This window comes from Morus notabilis, unplaced genomic scaffold, assembly GCF_000414095.1.
Source record: "Morus notabilis unplaced genomic scaffold, ASM41409v2 Scaffold884, whole genome shotgun sequence".
NCBI lineage: Eukaryota > Viridiplantae > Streptophyta > Magnoliopsida > Rosales > Moraceae > Morus > Morus notabilis.
The window spans coordinates 47744-65732 of NW_010361302.1; the positions used below are offsets into that span (position 1 = coordinate 47744).

General features: G+C 33.1%; 1 long non-coding RNA gene across 1 annotated transcript; it reads left to right on the forward strand.

The window, feature by feature from the left end:
• The first annotated feature begins 11646 nt into the window (after positions 1 to 11646).
• LOC112091830 lies at positions 11647 to 13696 on the forward strand. The gene is made up of 7 exons (XR_002902317.1): positions 11647 to 12013; positions 12107 to 12333; positions 12421 to 12513; positions 12629 to 12856; positions 12945 to 13037; positions 13133 to 13220; positions 13301 to 13696. It is a non-coding gene; the product is annotated as an uncharacterized LOC112091830 (long non-coding RNA).
• The last annotated feature ends 4293 nt before the right edge of the window (positions 13697 to 17989 follow it).

Below are 17989 nucleotides of genomic sequence, written 5' to 3' on the forward strand. Positions count from 1 at the left end.
TTACCTATGGAATTTTGAAGAAAGCCATTTGTTTTCTAACCAAATCAAGGCTCTTCTTTTTTTTTTTTTTCCTGGAAGGGAGATCGAGGGGGAGAGAGAGTCGGATGGGGGAATGAGAAAGGAATAGTGAAAAACATCAAATGGAGTTGAGGTTTTGGGAGAGATTGAGAAAGTCGAAATTTTTTTTTTCCTTCCTATGTTACTCCTTCCCCCACCTCAACGTGGCCAGAGAAGGGAGATGAGTGGCATGGCTGAGGGTCCAGCCATGCCACGTGAAAGGGCAGCTGGCCCTGGTTTTTTTTTTTTTTTTTCTTAATATTGCAATATGGCCCCCAACTACGAAAATTCTTTCAATCATGCCCCCCTAAAGCCTTGCAATTTAGTCCTTAAACTCTTTTATCATTTCTCTTACAATTCTTTCATACAAAATTAACACAAAAGTTTAAGTCCGAAAATTAGGATGTTACACTTATGGTATAAGGGTTGGAAATATTTTATCGGCCCGGTTAATATATGGTTAACAAAGAAAGGTAAAAATTAAGCTCAAAGGGATATACAAAGGATAACATTTTAGTAAAGTAAGCTTGAAAGGCTCAAATGAATCAAGGTGGCCTAAATTATTTCCTTAATATTATGTAGTTTAGGATTTCACATGGATATACAAAGGATAACATTTTAGTAAAGTAAGCTTGAAAGGCTCAAATGATTCAAGGTGGCCTAAATTATTTCCTTAATATTATGTAGTTTAGGATTTCACCTCGAGAGAAAATCAAACAAATTCTAGAACTTGTGAGATTTGTAAAATTCAAATTCACATAAACTTTTTCTGAATAAACACACAATTCAATGATCAAGAACTAGTGCTAAAATATGGTATATAGCAATTAAAACAAAATAACTCAGAAACTAAATACAATTATATCAATATTCATATTTTGTTTGCATAAGAAAAGTGTTGATATATCTAGGGTTCTTGCTTCTAATTTATGGTTTTTGCAACTTGGATGTTGTAGATCTTGTAAGGCTGTGTTTTGAAGTTTGAGATATAGTTTTGGAGGTGTTTAAAAACTTGGTAACAAAATAAAAAGTGCAAACTTTGGAAAGCTTAGAAAAATCTCAAGAAAAACCTAAACTTTGAATTAGCATGACATAAAATCCAAAGTTTGGCATGAAAAATGGTTATTATGATATGAAAATATGAGTTTTGATATGTTAATATATGATTTATTGAGGTCTTGAAACTTTGGTACAGTTTTGAAAACGTTTGAAAATTTTTATGGAAGAAAATGCCCTTAGAGTTAAAAAGGAGAAATTTCAAAGGACGTCTTAGATAGAGGCCACATTAGTCTTTGCTATGGAAGAAATATTGTAGATCTAGGTGAGTATTGAAAAGTCATAGTTTAGAGTTTTATGAGATTCCTCACTGATAAAAAGTTATTGCATCCAGAAGTCGCGTTGACCAAACTTTGACAAAGGTTAAAATGGTTACCTAATAGTGGTCATTTGAACATTTAATCCAATAATCAACTTTTAAATTGATCAAAAACGTTAAAATCATACATGTGCAATGGACGGCTTATGTGGAAGTTGGTGACGGAGGAGCAATAAAGAAGCGACGTCGATGGTGGCAGAGGAGAGAGAAAGCCGCTCCGCGCAGGCTTTAGTGGATATAGAAAAAATAGAGAGACGGAGGCTCTGGGTCAATATCAACGATGGAAGAGCAGCGGGTGGAGTTCAATAGACTATGCGACGAAGGGCGAAGAAGAGAGAGAGAGAGTGGCGTGAGGGTAAGTTATGATCGAGAGAAGGATCTGTGTTAAGGGTTTGAAGATTAAAATTTGGGACTCTGCGCCCAGATTAGACGACAATTTCATCAAAAACCATCGTCAAATGTTAAAAGTTTAACGACAATTTTACAAAAAACCGTCATCTAATGTTCTGCGCCAGCTGGGACGCTTTTTGTCAGAGTATAGACGACGGACGTTAAATCTCACTTTTTTTGTAGTGATTAAGACTATGAGACCATATCTCTAACGCAAGTGTCAATGCCAATGTTATATTTGATATAAAAAAGAATGAAAATCTCATACTTTATATATTTTTTTCAATTTTTAATTTAATGCACAATGTTATTTCATGTGTTATATTATTTATTTTTTTTCATAATCATTAAGGTTTAAAAGTAGTAAAAGTAAGACTTTTAATTTTAAAATAATTTGCAAATACTAATGTTGAAATATTAAGTGAAAGGTACGCACATCAACCAATACAAAATCAAATACTAATGTTAAATTATTTAGCACCAAGAATAATATTGTGTTAAAATGTGATTTTTCTATTTCAATACTAAAATTTGCCATTATGGGCACGCAAATTTAACATTGCATTATTTGAGATGTTTTTAATAGAACATGTAAATAGTCGATCAAAACTTGTTCCTATAGTTTTATAACATTGTAAACATATAGAAACTCTTTTGTTTGAACTTATTTATTGAAATGGATGTCTTTATCAAAAATTTGTTCGATGATAACAAAATGACATGAATTATATATTAATTGTAAAAAAAAAAGTTTATTTTAAAGAAAATTTTCTTTTTAAAAAAAAAACTAATCTTGATTATTTGCAACGCTATATAATCACAAGACATTAAAATTTTACAATTAACAATTTAAAGAAGTAATAATAATCAATATCTAACCATCTAACAATACATAAAAGAGTCAAAGTTTTTTTTCTATGGAGCTATCACGTGACAGCCCCTCCATTTAACTCTCTGTTTTTTTTTTCTTTGTTTATCTTTAATTTTTTGTGAATTTTTTTTTACATTTTAATTTTTTTGTGTGTTTTTTTTAAATATGTTGGTCTTCACTTTACTTCTACGAGAGTAATTTTTTCCGCATGTGTTATAATTTTATTTTTATTTAGTTAAAATAATTTTCTTCAAATGTGTCTTACTTAATTTTTTTTCATCAATTGTTATCTTTACACATATTTCTTTTTCAAATAAATTAGAAAAATTTTAAATGGTTGTATAAATAAAGTTCTCATTATTCGGTAAACAATAAACTTTTCAGGTGTTTCTATACCAAACTTGTATTAGGTAATATTGGCATGGATTCATAATTAAATAATAATTAAAATAAGTAATATCCTATTGTATAGTACAAATCATGCATCATATGAATATGAGCGTAAAATAATTGTAACCAAAATTTCATTTCAACTGGATATATTTGATAGAAAAACAGGAAAGTGTCATATGCTTAAGAACATTAACCTTTGGTTAACACAACATACCACAACGAATGCTTATCGCATTATGTATGACAAACATAACATATGTTGTATAACGTATGCATTTTATATCATTCTTTTAGGGAATATTATTATTTTTTGTTTAAGAAAAACCATAAAAAATCAACTATTAACATGCCAATACGTCGTATTCCGCTTTTCTATTTTAAATAGATCACGCAATATGCCGTCATTTTAAGAAATAAGATGAACTAATAATCATTCGTAACATACACTACAAGAATAATTACTTTAAGAGACTAAACTTTTTGATACCAAAAAATTTTTGATAGAGAAAATATACTTTTTGCTACCAAAATTTGGTAGCAAAAACAACACAATCCGCTACCAAATATAATCTGGTAACAAATAACATGGTGGAAAATGAAATTTGGTTCCAGCCAATAGCTTTTTGCTACCAAAATAATATTTGGTAACAAAAGCATAAGATTCTACAACAAAAAAATTAGTAGCAAAATATTACTTTTTTGCTACCAAACATGTTTTGGTAACAAAAAGTTGGCGGGAATCAACATTTTTTTTTGCCCAAGGTATTTGCTACCGAATTATTTTTGGTAGCAAAACAAATAACATTTGCTACCAAGTGTTAGAAGCAAAATATAACTATTTGCCACCAAAATTTAGTAGCGAAAAATCAAGTTTTTGTTACTAAATAACATAATTTTTTGCTACTAAATTTTGGTAGCAGAAAACAAGAATTTACTACAAAATTCTTATTTTGGTGACAAAAAGGCGTTTTTTGCTACTAAAAGTTGTGTTTGGTAGCAAATCATATAAAAACATTAAACTTTATATTTTGTGCTTGTATTGTTTTTTTTTCTTTTCAATTTTCTATTAATATGTCCTATATTAAGTTTTAACAATCATCCTAGTATATAACAATTATTTGATAATTTAGTTATTTTGTATTGGTGTAACAAGAGACATACTCATGTGTACACATATGTGATCTTGTTAATTAAATATATGTTCCACATTGAGTAGTATATAATCTCATTATTTGATTGATTTTTAACTTTGAATAATGTATTTCAATTTCAAAACTACTTTTTTTGTTATAATGTTACTAGAACAGTAATTTTAAAATAATTTTTATCATTAAAGTGTATTTTTTTAATTTTAAATATGTCTTTTTGATACCAAATTCAAATTTAGTAGTAAAAAATATGTTTTCAGCTATCAAAATTATGTTTGGTAACAAAAAAACATATTATTTTAGTACCAAATTTTAACATGATTGCTCTACCAAATTTATATTTTGGCTACCAATATTTACTACCAAATGTTTGGTATTTCAAAACACACCCACGCTTGAGCTCAAAATCCCTATACGCCTCCACCATTTCTCCACCTGCCGCTCCTCTTCCCCTTCAAAACTCACCCACGCGTTTCACCCACGCCCTTCTTCCCCTTCTTCGCCATCTTCTTCAGTGTTTGCTCCGCCTTCTTCTCCAGCCGCCGCTCCTCCTCCGTGGCCTTCCACTCCTCTAGCCGTCGTCGATTCTCTCTAGCTCTAGATCTCTCTGTCGCTCTTTCTCTCTCTAGCCACTGAATTTCACCATCGCCGACGCCGATTCTCGCTTTTGCCGCCGCCGGTCAACACCTCCTCCTTCTTTCCGGTCAGTTCTCTCTCTCTCTCTCTCATCGTTATGTTGAATGTGGTTGCGATTTCAAAAACGAGATTTCGCTAATTTCTGGTTCTGAATTAGGGATTTATGTATGAAGACTGTGATTACAGATAATGGAGATAGGGAATGTTGGGAGTCTTTTAGATTGTGGATTAACTAAGTTCACTGAGCCATTCGTGCTTTTTTCTTTTCTTCGTGGAAGCAGAGTTAGATTAGGGTAGCAATCTGCCTTGCTAAGTTCATGGTTTAGGGTGTTTATTTTTCTAGCAATCTGCCTAGACCGTTTGGCAACAAGGAGGTACAAATAAATTTGCAATTACAGCGATTGCTTTGATCTGTACAATTAGCAACTCAAGAAGAATAAGCTCCTTCCATAGTATAAACATGGTTCAATTATATGCCCCAATACACTTGTTTTCTACACGTGAATTTTGAAAAATAAAACGAATAGAAGATGGATACATACTCGGTTGCTTAGACTATGGAACTTCAGGTCATATAAGAGCCATATATAAATATTCAACCCTTCGGGAATAAATTTTATGAAACTTAATCGGATTATATAATGTGAAAATCAGAGTGATATGCCTATTGAAGAAAATAACATTCTCTTGAGTTTCCTGATCGAATGCATATTTGTTTTGACTACTTTTCAAACTTATCTTCTGTCTTGACAAGTTTTTGTTTGATGTATTGTGGTTCATGTCTTGACAAGAATAATTATGCCACCAACGACACTCATATCAATAGTTAATTTGTTTTGATTATTCAATTTGTGATGTATAGGATAGTTATGGATAAGAGTTGGATTTATGTGACGAACCGAATTTGAATTTCGGATGAGTGGAGTGAGAAGATTTATTGAACAACACGTAATCACCTAGATGCGGATGGGAAATGTCGTTGTCCTTGCAAAAAATGTGTTGAATTGTTTTTTTCCATCATATAGATATTGTTGAACGTCATAGTTATGTTAGAGGTTTTAACTTAAATTATATAAACTGGATTAATCACGGCGAGGAGGAAATTGATACTACTCCCAATGTACAAGATGAAGACTATGATGCAGAAGGAGAAAAAAGTGACAATGATGATCACAGAGATGAGATGATGGATGCATTAAATGATGCATTTCCGCATGTTAATCCATCTTCAATGGCTGATGGTGCGGAAATAAATGATATTGGGGGTTGCAAAGAAGAGGCACCTACAGCAACAACAACAACAAGCCTTAATCCTAACTTAATTAGGGTCGGCTATATGGATTTCAGTTTTCCACACGGCTCTGTTCGAAATTATACTTTCTTAAAGGCCTAGATCTAGAATGTCTTTCCTAACGATTTCGGTCTACGTAATTCTTGATCTACCCCTCCCTCTCCTAGTATTAGGTATAAGAATGTCCTCCCAAGCACGGACTGGTGCTTCTAGCGGTCTACATTGGACATGCCCGAACCACCTCAAGCGGCCTTCACGCACCTTATCTTCTATTGGTGTTACACTTATTTTACTACGAATAACTTCATTTTTTATGCGATCCATTCTCGTATGGCCATTCATCCATCTTAACATACGCATTTCTGCCACACTCATCTTAGATATATGTTGTCTCTTAATGGCTCAACATTTACTACCATATAACATAGCTGGGCGGATTACAGTCCTGTAGAACTTTCCTTTCAACTTAATAGGCATCTTGCCGTCACATAAAACTCCTGTAGCATTCTTTAACTTAACCCACCATGCTTTAATCCTATGTTGAATATCCTCTTCTATATCTCATTCGTACTGCACTATAGACCTAAGGTACCTAAACTTCTTAGAAGCCCCAATTTTCACACCATCTAAAGAAATTTCATCACTCTGATTACTTGAGTTACTAAACCTACAATGCATGTATTCAGTTTTAATCCTACTTAACTTAAATCTCTTCGTCTCGAGAGTCTGTCTCCACAGTTCTAACTTACGGTCAACTCATTCCCTATGTTCATAAACTAAAACTATATCATCTGCAAAAAGCATACACCAAGGAACTCTATCTTGGATTTCTCTTGTCAGCTCATCTATCACGATGGTGAAAAGGATGCACAAAGTTCTCCGCATTGACTTTTTTAGTGAAGTTACTTCATATAAAAGTATTGAATCAATAGAGTAACAAGTCTTTTAATATGTTGTTAAAGTTACTTCGGGAGGCATTTCCAGAAGGCTCGAGAATTCCCGAGTCTTATTATGAGGCGAAGCAGATGATGTGAAAGCTTGGGTTAGGATACAAGACCATCCATGTGTGCCACACCGCTGAATATATGAGGTGGCACAAGGAACAACGTGTTGAGACGGAAGGAGTCGTTCGACACCCTGCTGATGCGGAAGTGTGGAAGGAATTTGACAAACAATATCTGGATTTTGCAGTTGAAACGCGTAATGTTAGATTAGGTCTTGCTTCTGATGGTTTCACGCCGTTTAGAGATATGGCAAATCCATATAGTATATGGCAAATTTTACTAGTGGCTTACAACATGCCCCCTTGGAGATGTATGAACCAGACACATATCATGATGTCAACTGAGATGTATGAAAATTATGGTTTCAAGCATGACATAGGTCCTGTACTAAGAAAAGCGCCACAAGGTCGCAAATCTAGAGGGTTAGGATATGAAAAGCTTGAAAATAAAATTCAGGAAAATAAACGTCATATGTCAGATATGAAAATTCTAATGAAGCAACAACAAGAGCTTATTCAAAAGCTATTTCAACAGATAAATCCGCCGTTCAATCATCCTGGACCTTCCATCCCAAGAATAGAAGATCCTCCGCCACCGCCACCACTGGCCTCAATTTGTTAGAGCGTTTAATTTTTGTAATATTAAGATTTTACTAGTACAATATTTGCATAAATGTTTGGGTTTGTTTAAGTATGACTATTTTAGTATTTTGTTTGGATTCTAATATGTAGTGAAATATTTAGAGATTTTTAAATTAATATTTAGTATTTTATTTATATATATTTTTTCAAAAAATACAGGTATATAAATCTGTCGCAGTTTTGGTGACCAAGAAGCTCATATTTTTTGCCACCAAAATTTTGGTAGCAGAAAACTCACAATATTTGCTACCAAATATATTTTGCTACCCAACTTGTGGTAGCAAAAATCTCACATTTTTTACTACTAAATATATTTTGCTACCAAAATTTTGGTAGCAGAAAAAGCTTACACTTTTTGCTACAAAAAACCTTTTGCTACTAAAATTTTGGTACTAGTAAGCTCACACTTTTTGCTACTAAATATATTTTGCTACCAAAATTTTAGTAACAGAAAGCTCACACTTTTTGCTACAAAAAACCTTTTGCTACCGAAATTTTTAGTCCCCAAATATAATACATTTTGCTACCAAATACATTTTGTTACTAAAAAATTTTTTTGTAGCAAAAACTAAAATTTTGGTAACTAATACTTTCTGCTACTAGAATTTTTTGGTAACAAAAACATTTTGCTACCAAAAACAGGGCTTTTGGTTACTAAATTTTTGGTAACAAAAAATTCAAATACTTGTAGTGATATAAGGTCCCAAAACAAAAAACCCTCAAGGAAAAAAACTAAAAAAACAAAAAAAAAAAAAGAGTTGGTGAAAAAAATTTAGACATCTTAATGTTTGGAGAATATGTCTGAAAAGGGTCGTCGTTTCATGGGTGTGATCTCTACGATTGGCTGAATAAAAAAAGTAGAGAATCACCAATAAAAAAAAAAAAAAAAGAAAGCCAAGTCAATTAACACTTGTCTATGTATTCATTTTTTTTTTTTTTTACATTATAGATAATAGATACACTACTACAATTTGGGCTATTTGCGATGAAATTATGTGCGATAACATTTTTCGTCACAACTATTTACCAGGCAAATATGTTTGTAACACTGAAAAAATATTGTCGTCGCTAAAAGTCACATGTCGTCGCAAATATTTGTTGGCGCCAAATCTCGTCTGGCGTGAACTTTTAGCGCGCAATATAGCGTTATTTGCGACAACTTGTATATTGATGTCGTCGCAATAAGTGATTTGTGTTCCCTAGGCGACATAATAGGCGGGAAAATTGGGCGGGACCCTAAACATTATTTGCGATGACAGGTATAATGTCGTCGCAGAAAGTGAAATAATAGGCGGGGAAATTGGGCGGGCCCCAAAACTTATTTGTGACGACACATATAATGTCGTCGAAAATAATAATTCCAGAACCTTCCTACCAGAACATGTGTCGTCGCAAATAACGTAATGTCATCGCAAATATGTTTAAGTTATATTTGCGACTACTAGTTGTCGTAAAAAAATGTCGTCGCAAATAAGTTTAATGTCGTCGCAAATAATTCTGTTGTATCTCCACTGGCAGGGCCTCTTCCTCTATTTTTTCCGAATGCCTTCTCTCTCTCTCTCCCTCCCTCTCTCCTCCCTCTCTCTCTCGGTCTCTCGCCGGTTTATCCGGGTTTCTAACCTCAAATTCTCAAAATCTTCTTCTATTATCTTCTTAATCAACAATATTTTAACTTTTCTTTGTTTTTTCAACCAAAAAAACCCAAAAATTCGCCGCTGTCGCCGCCTGCCCTTATTTAACTTGTCGTTTTCAACCCTCGTTTCAGTGGATTTGAATTTTGTAAGTTTTTCTATAATTATTGTATTTTTTAGTTTAAAATGTGTTAAAAATAAAATTATATTTTGTTATTTATAGATTTTAGAATTAGTATGTAATTTGAAATTTGGATTATAGATTGAATTTTAGATTATGAATTTTGAGATTGTTGAAATTTGATATTGAGATTGTTAAAATTGTAAGATTATAATTTGATTTAGGTTGAAATTAAAAGTTTTGATAATTATTCTGGGTGGCACATCTTGCAGCTATGGTGTATCGAAATCTTTTAAGAACTGTTTTTTTGCAGGTTTGAATTTTTGGATAATAAGAAAAATATGTCGTTATAATGCTGAAATTTTATTAAATCCTATTAATTTTAAGAATTTAATTAATTATAATTAATTATAGTAATAGAAAGAATTAAAAATTAATTATAAACATTATGAGTGCAAAAATAAAAAAATAATTTGTTCATAAAATTTGATAAAACTTTTAAATTAAAGTATGAAATGTTAAACTTTCTTTATAAACGTGATTATATAGTCACGAGAAAACATAAAGTATGATTAGATGTGTTATTGTTTTTATAGTCAAGATGTCAATTGGCAAGAGTTGGATACATTTGAAAAATCGGTTGTCTGATCAGTATTGGGAGGGATTGTCTGCGTTTATCAATATTGCCAAAGATTATGTTGATAAAAGTGGTTGTACAAGTTGTCTGTGTCGGAGGTGTTTAAACCATAAGTGTTTTCTAGTAGAAACAGTTAGAGCACACATACACCAATATGGTTTTAATCATTTATATATGACATGATATTACCATGGCGAATACGATGTTGCTACCAATTCAATAAATGAGTCAGTTGACGAGATGGTTGCAGTTATAAATGATGTTGTTGGAAATAACTCTGATCATGATATGCCGGAGGAAGTAGAAGCTGAAGTGTTAGGTGATGCGCAGCACGATGAATTTAAACAGTTGTTATCTGAGCTCGAATCGGTATTATATCCAGGTTGTACTAAGTATTCCTCATTGATTTTTTTGGTGACACTCATGCATTTAAAGGTGCTGTACAAATGACCCAATGAGTGTATGAATTCTGTTTTGAAGCTGTTGAAAGATGCATTTCCTGAAGGAATTAAACTTCCAGATTTGTATTACGAGGCGAAGACGAAATTAAGTAAACTCGGTTTGGGCTACAAAACAATACATGTTTGTAAGTATGATTGTGCGTTATTCTGGAAGGAGAATGTTGATCTACAGGTTTATCCAGTATGTAACACTAGTCGTTGGAAGAGTAAAAAAATAAAAGCTAAAAAAGTACCTCAGGCAGAAAGAAAAAGAATTCCTTTTTAAGAATACAATAAGTGTCTTCGTTCAGTCTTCTTTTTTAAGTGTAAGTGGTTCAACACTCGGGCAAAAAGAAGAAGAATTCAACAATACAAGAATAAAATAAGTGTCTTCATTAAGAACTCGTGATACGAGAATGAACCATTCATTCTAGCTTCCCAGGCGGAACAGGTTTTTTACGTTGATGATTTATATAACGGTCCGAATTAGAAAGTTGTGGAACATTTTGGGCATCGACATATATGGGATTTTCCAAAAGAGGACGTCGACGAGGTCATGATAGTTCAAGATACAGAATCACAAAATGTTGAGTTAGTAGTTGAACTACCTGAATTGGATAACTTAACATTTGATCGGCCTGATATCGAAGTAAATACTGTCACGTCTGACGTCGACACATACTTGCGGGCTAAGTTGCCTGTTGAAGATGAAGATGACTTTATTGACAATGGTGATGATGAAACTGTGTTTGACTATGTCGAAGATGAACCCGTCGATTCTGAAGATGATGACGACGTAGAAAGTGTCGATGATGTTGTAGACATTCGTAGTGACGACGAATAGAACCAAAGTAGTTATCTCGAATTTGTGAAATGATTATAAAGTTTTTAAGAAATTGTGTACCAAATATAGTAACAAGAAATATTTTTTTTATGACACAGCATTTCGATGTCTGGCCTAGTAGCTACATGCGCCGGCTCTGCAGGAGGATCACAGCCTCCACCTGATCCGATGAGACTCCCGACACATTGTCAGTCAAGTAGTATACGCTATAACACGTACTCATAATATGTGTCACTTATCGAACTCTCTATAATCAAATTTCGGTAATTTTATTTTCGTATAGTTCCGGAGCCAACATCTCGACGTCGGTCTGGCCGAAGGGTCGCTATAGGTCGGGATATAGTAGAGAAAGTACAGAAAGATGGGAAGCTTCTTGTTACATTTGACGAGACAAGTTCGTGAAAGGCGATTGGTAAAAAGCCAAATATTTTAACAGTGCTGTCAGATTGCATACAAGAGATATGTGACCCATATTACAACGCCTAGAAGGACGTGCTTGAAGAGTACAAAAGGAGGATTCAAAATCGCATGCTGGTATCTATTTGAAACAAGCTTCTTGTTCTAAACATTTTTAATTGTGGATACAATAAATAAGATTCATTTCTTGATTTTTTAATGTATTTCAAGATTGGTTTAACCTCGACTACGACCGCAACAACAGCATCATTAGAGATGTAGTCGACCGTGAAGCTAATAAATGTTACAATGACTGGAAGACTACCTTGCACAGACACTTTCAGGAGATGAGAGGGGCAGAAAATGAGGATTTTGTCAGGCAAAATCCTCTTAAAAACTTGAGGAGCAAAGAGCAATGGGGACCTTACTGTGATCATTTTACGTCCCTTACTTTTCAGGTTCAATTTTATTATATTTTTTACTTTTTATTAATTGGTTTATTTAATTATGAAGTATGTTACTAATTCATTTATGATTATTGCTAGAAAAAATATGCTACAAATCAATAAAACCGTGGCAATCAGAAGTGGACTAGCTTCCATGGTAGAAAGTCATACTCCCAACACCGTTTCGATAAGGTAATATTAATTTGCATACTTGTTAAGTTTTTGTCACTTTAGCTTAATAATTATTCTAACACGTTCAACTTGATTAGGTAAATCTCGAGACTCAGGATTTTTTAATGTATTTCAGGATTGGTTTAACCTCGACTACGACCGCAACAACGGCATCATTAGAGATGTAGTCGACCGTGAAGCCAATAAATGTTACAAGGTCTGGAAGACTACCTTGCACAGACACTTTCAGAAGATGGGAGGGGCAGAAAATGAGGATTTTGTCAGGCAAAATCCTCCTAAAAACTTGAGGAGCAAAGAGCAATGGGGACCTTGTTGTGATCATTTTACGTTCCCTACTTTTCAGGTTCAATTTCATTATATTTTCTTACTTTTTATTAATTGGTTTATTTAATTATAAAGTATGTTACTGATTCATTTAGGATTATTGTTAGAAAAAATATGCTACAAATCAACAAAACCGTGGCAGTCAGAAGTGGACTAGCTTCCATGGTAGAAAGTCATACTCCCAACACCGTTTCGATAAGGTAATATTAATTTGCATACTTGTTAAGTTTTTGTCACTTTAGCTTAATAATTATTCTAACACGTTCAACTTAATTTGGTAAATCTCGAAACCCAGGAGCCAAGATCATTAATTGACAATTGGGGTGACATGCACCGTCATGGGCAGAATTTTATCAATCCGGATGCGGAACATGCATTTATAAGTAAATTTTAAACTTATTTCTTTTTTCATATTTAACATAACATATTATACTATTTTTATTCATTTCATTTACTTGTGTAGGCTTAGATGGATAGAGAAAGAACCACGTAGATCACACAGTCTGCTGGCGAAGGTTCATCCATGCCGATCAATGAGGAGGGGATTATGTCCCAATTCTTGTGCAAGCGCAAAGGACACACTAAGGGAGTGGGACCGATACTACCACGAAGGAATCGTTCAAGTGCTTCCACCTCATCATCTGCTTTGCAATCGGACGGGTCATCTTCGGTTAATTTGCCCTAACATGTCCAAAACTGGCTGAACAAACTCTACATCAACCAATGCAACATGTTCGACCACCAGCAGATCATGATGGAAGTCATGCGCTCGATAAATCATAACATCAACTTCTTGCCAGTTACCCGTCCCCAACCATTTGTTCCTCCGCCGCCTGAGCAAAACGAAGAAGACGAGGATGAGGACGACGATCCTGCTAATTTAGGAGATTAAAATGTCTGTTATTATTTTTCTTATTATCAATACTTTTTAGTATTTTTTTACTAATTTACTTTTTAAGACATATTTTATTATTATGTTGATTATTTTATATATATTATAGTGTTTTATTTTATTATTAAATTTTATTTAAATTTATATTTTTATAAATTAATATTATTTAGGGAGGATGAAAACAAAAGAAAATACTATTTGCGACGACACTTTAGATCTGTCGTCGCAACTAAGTTATGACACGTCATCATCAAAGACATATTCGATGGAACATTCGTGACGAGTGACGATCATTGCTAATATATTTACGACGACATTTCATAACCCTGTCGTCGCAAATATGTTATTTGCGTCAAAGTTTTTGCAACGACATGTCGTTGAAAGTAAAATATTTGTGATGATATATCAGTTATTTGCGACGACACGGAGTCGCCGCAAATGATCTTTTTTGTTGTAGTGATAATAGATAAGTATAGATATAGTCGCTGATGCCTTTCTCTCTAAGTCACGTACAACGGTATTATGAATTCTAATGTATTAGGCTTCTTAAGTTAGAAGTGCATTTGGATTGGGCATTGGATTATGGCCTTTCTTTTGAAGGATAATTGTATTCTAAAACAAGGAAATACAAACACTAATACTGTAATAAATGACCTCTTAATATAATATAAGTTATAATTTAACAATGAATAGTGACCGGTTCCACAACTTATAGTAAGAACTAATAAGGGATAAAACGTGCACAAAGCTCCCATAATAGGAAACTGGCACGACGATCGAGTACATGTGATCTTTGAAAATACCTCTACAATCGATGGAGAACTCTGGTCGATGGTGTGAAAGTCATTTGTAAACCAAAAGTCCTTTAACACACCGTCAAGACATAACTCAAACGAGTGGGATATAAAAATAAAATTAGAAGGTGGGAAAACCACCTTCGTTATTGCGAACTGCAAACAAAAATACATCAAAAAACAACACCTACAGGACAGAGCTAAGCCTTTATTTTGACAATATATAATTTCGGGGAAGCCAACTCTATTTAGAAAAGAGAAACTACCCCAAATAGGTAACCAAAATTTGTAGCTATAAAAGGAAGCCTTCCTTCAGTGTAGAGATCATTCTAACTTACCTTTGGAACACTCCCGAGAGCCACCCTACTCTCTCTTTATTCTCCATTATTGTCTCTTAAGTTTTGTCAAGTTTTTATACTATTTTTTCTCCACACATAGTAGAAAAGCAAATACTACAGTAGACATAACCCTCTCATTATGGTGAACCACTTTAAATTTTGGTGTCATTTTTTATTTCTTAGACTTTATTTTATCGCTCATCCACTAGATCAACCTTAGACAAAACAGATCAAAATCTAACACTCTACGAATTGGACATTAACCCCTAATACAAATGATCACCGTCTACGCAAGTCGAAAGAAGTTCTAATTGCCAATTCAATTCTACAAGTTAGACTACTAGGCCATTAGTAATTCACAAATGACATACATTTTGGGGTCAAAATGTAATTTTTAAAAAAATTTTGAAATATAAATTTTAAAAAGTTTTGGGATCAAAATATAATTTTATAAAAATTTTAGGGTAAAATGTAATTTTATAAAAATTGAGGGGTTAAAATTTAATTTTTTAAAAATGTAAATTTGCATTGTGTCTTATATTTTTAAACGCTTTGACATGACTCTATGTTGGCTTGACTCTGACTCCCAATTGTGCCTAACCCCACCATAAATCATGGATCTGTTGTAAAATAATATAATTCAATACGCCAAAAATGAGCCGTATTCAATAATACAACATAGACTGTATTAATTTTCATCCGTATTAACGTACACAATACTATAGTCACACCAAACATAATACTATTGTATTATATAATACAATGCTCTAATACAGTAAAACAAACCTACCTTTAAAGAACTTGCAATGACTAAGTCGATGTGAGCAATCAATTGACTAGAGTCAAACCACATACACGTCAAAGAATTAATGTACTTTTTAAGAAAATGAATCACTTAAAGGCTCACTGTCTAACTAGTTCATATAATTGTTTACAAATATTATTTTCTGTAAATTAGTTTGACATAATCCCTTAATTTCCTTTGGCACACCAACAGCCATCTAATTAATATTCTCATTTTTTTAGGAATGTAAAGTTGGTCAGTCGCACTATATTCTCTATGATTAGAACACAAAGCACTTATAAAAGTATACGAAAATATTGACAAAGCAGAGATTAGTACCCTCTTTTGACTTCACTTGTGTGTTTCATAATTGAATAAAGAAATTTAATGTATATTTAGTTTAAAAATGTACATGTAGATATTTACTTAGATTTAGAGTCCGACAGGGAGATGTACACTAATTATGATTATGCAAATAATAGCAAGCCAAACAAAATATCTTGATCTCCTAATGGTTAAATAAATTTTGTTTGAAATAAATAAAATGCATTCGACTTTTATAATTGTCTTTGTGGGTATGATTTTAAATGGAATCTTACATTTGAAAGGTATATTAATCGAATATGGCACTGTAGTTGATATACAATGGATGCATCCATAAATTGATTCACAAGAGTCCAACAACGAACAAGAAGACAAACGATTCTGGATTCTAATAATCAATACAATACACTTTTCACGTGCAATATACTGCATTGATATGATATCTTGAGATTAGATTAGATAGCTCGAGAATCCAAGAGTTAGGTGAAGGGTTAGGGAAATGTACAATAAAATCTAAACATTAGCATAAGAAAATATTTAAATAATTAATGAAAAGACTGCATTCACCCATGTACATCACCGGACCAGACTTTCTCTTTGTTTTGAGAACATATATGCTACATGTGTATAGATTTATATATCGAATCCTTACAAACTAGGAATAAAACAAGCAGACACAAACAGCTCGTTTATTTTTCCAGCAGCAAAAAAAAAAAAAAAAAAAACAATTCGTTTATCTTTTGGAGTAATTATGTCTTTTATCGTTCGCACATGCACACATACTATGAAAAATATATAAAGGATTATGTGATAAGAAACTACGCAAATCTCTTATCATATTAACATGTTAATATGTTCCATTTCGATACAATAAAATTCCAATTAACGTTGAAAAATGAAAAATGTAAAATGCCAGTAAAGATGCACTAACATTGTACTGGTTCTAATATGTAGTGTATCACTATGAAAAAAAAAAAAAAAAAAAAAAAAAAAAAAAAAAAGGCCCCCGATAGAGAAAGGGGGAGCTATTGCAGGGAAGCCCTAATACAGACGTGACACACCCACAAAGCATTGTCTCGGGAATGGCCGACCCAACACAAGTTAGTGGGAGACAATCAAAACGTTAGCCACAAAAGGGGGTTAAAGCCCATCTCTCTCTCTCTCTCGATAAAGGCGAGACTGACGTTGCTGGCCTTTCCTTTTGCAAAATTTAGTGCTTTGTTTTGCATAATGTTTCTTTCAATCTCTCTCTCTATCTGGCATCTAGCTCTAGCTACGTACTTAGCTAGGCATCTCCCACTAACTTCAAAAAGCAATTTACTTCTCCCATACAAGTGCGTGCGTAGATTATATTCTTTAAGGCCTCTCAAACAATTATTAATATCAGCGAATAATGAGGATATCCAAAGTTCGGGGTCCTGCATGGACCAATACATTTTTGGCGTATTTGTTACCTTTTTCCACCAATCTTTCATTAATGATTTGTTTGGAAGCAACTTCAGTCTAAAATTTAAATTCTCTCGTATACTCATATTGTACATACACATATATTTTGTTTTCTGAATTAATAGTCTGTATTGCAAATTAAATAAATCAAATAAAGTAGGTTACTACGCTGCTTTACAAAGTAAAAGTTTAGCATGTGCTCCATAAATATTAGAACACTAATTGGGAAAATGTTTATCTCGAATATAGGCATAGCATTATATATATATATATATATTATATGGGAATATTGCAAATAGTTGAGCATGAGATGACCAAAATAGCCTTCACATCTTTATAGATACTTGCTTAATAATGAATGAAGTACGTCTCAGCTGCACCAGGAAGAGCTAATAAACGTTGAGCTGGGTTTAGAATAGCTAGGCTCAAGCCTTTTTTATTGGACTTGAGCCTACAACTTATCATCTATCAAACTACATGAGAGTGGGCCCAACACTTACCTCTTTGGTGGTATATGAACGTTGATTTAACGACAGAAACATTAATTTTGTTTTTATCGAAATAGATTAATATT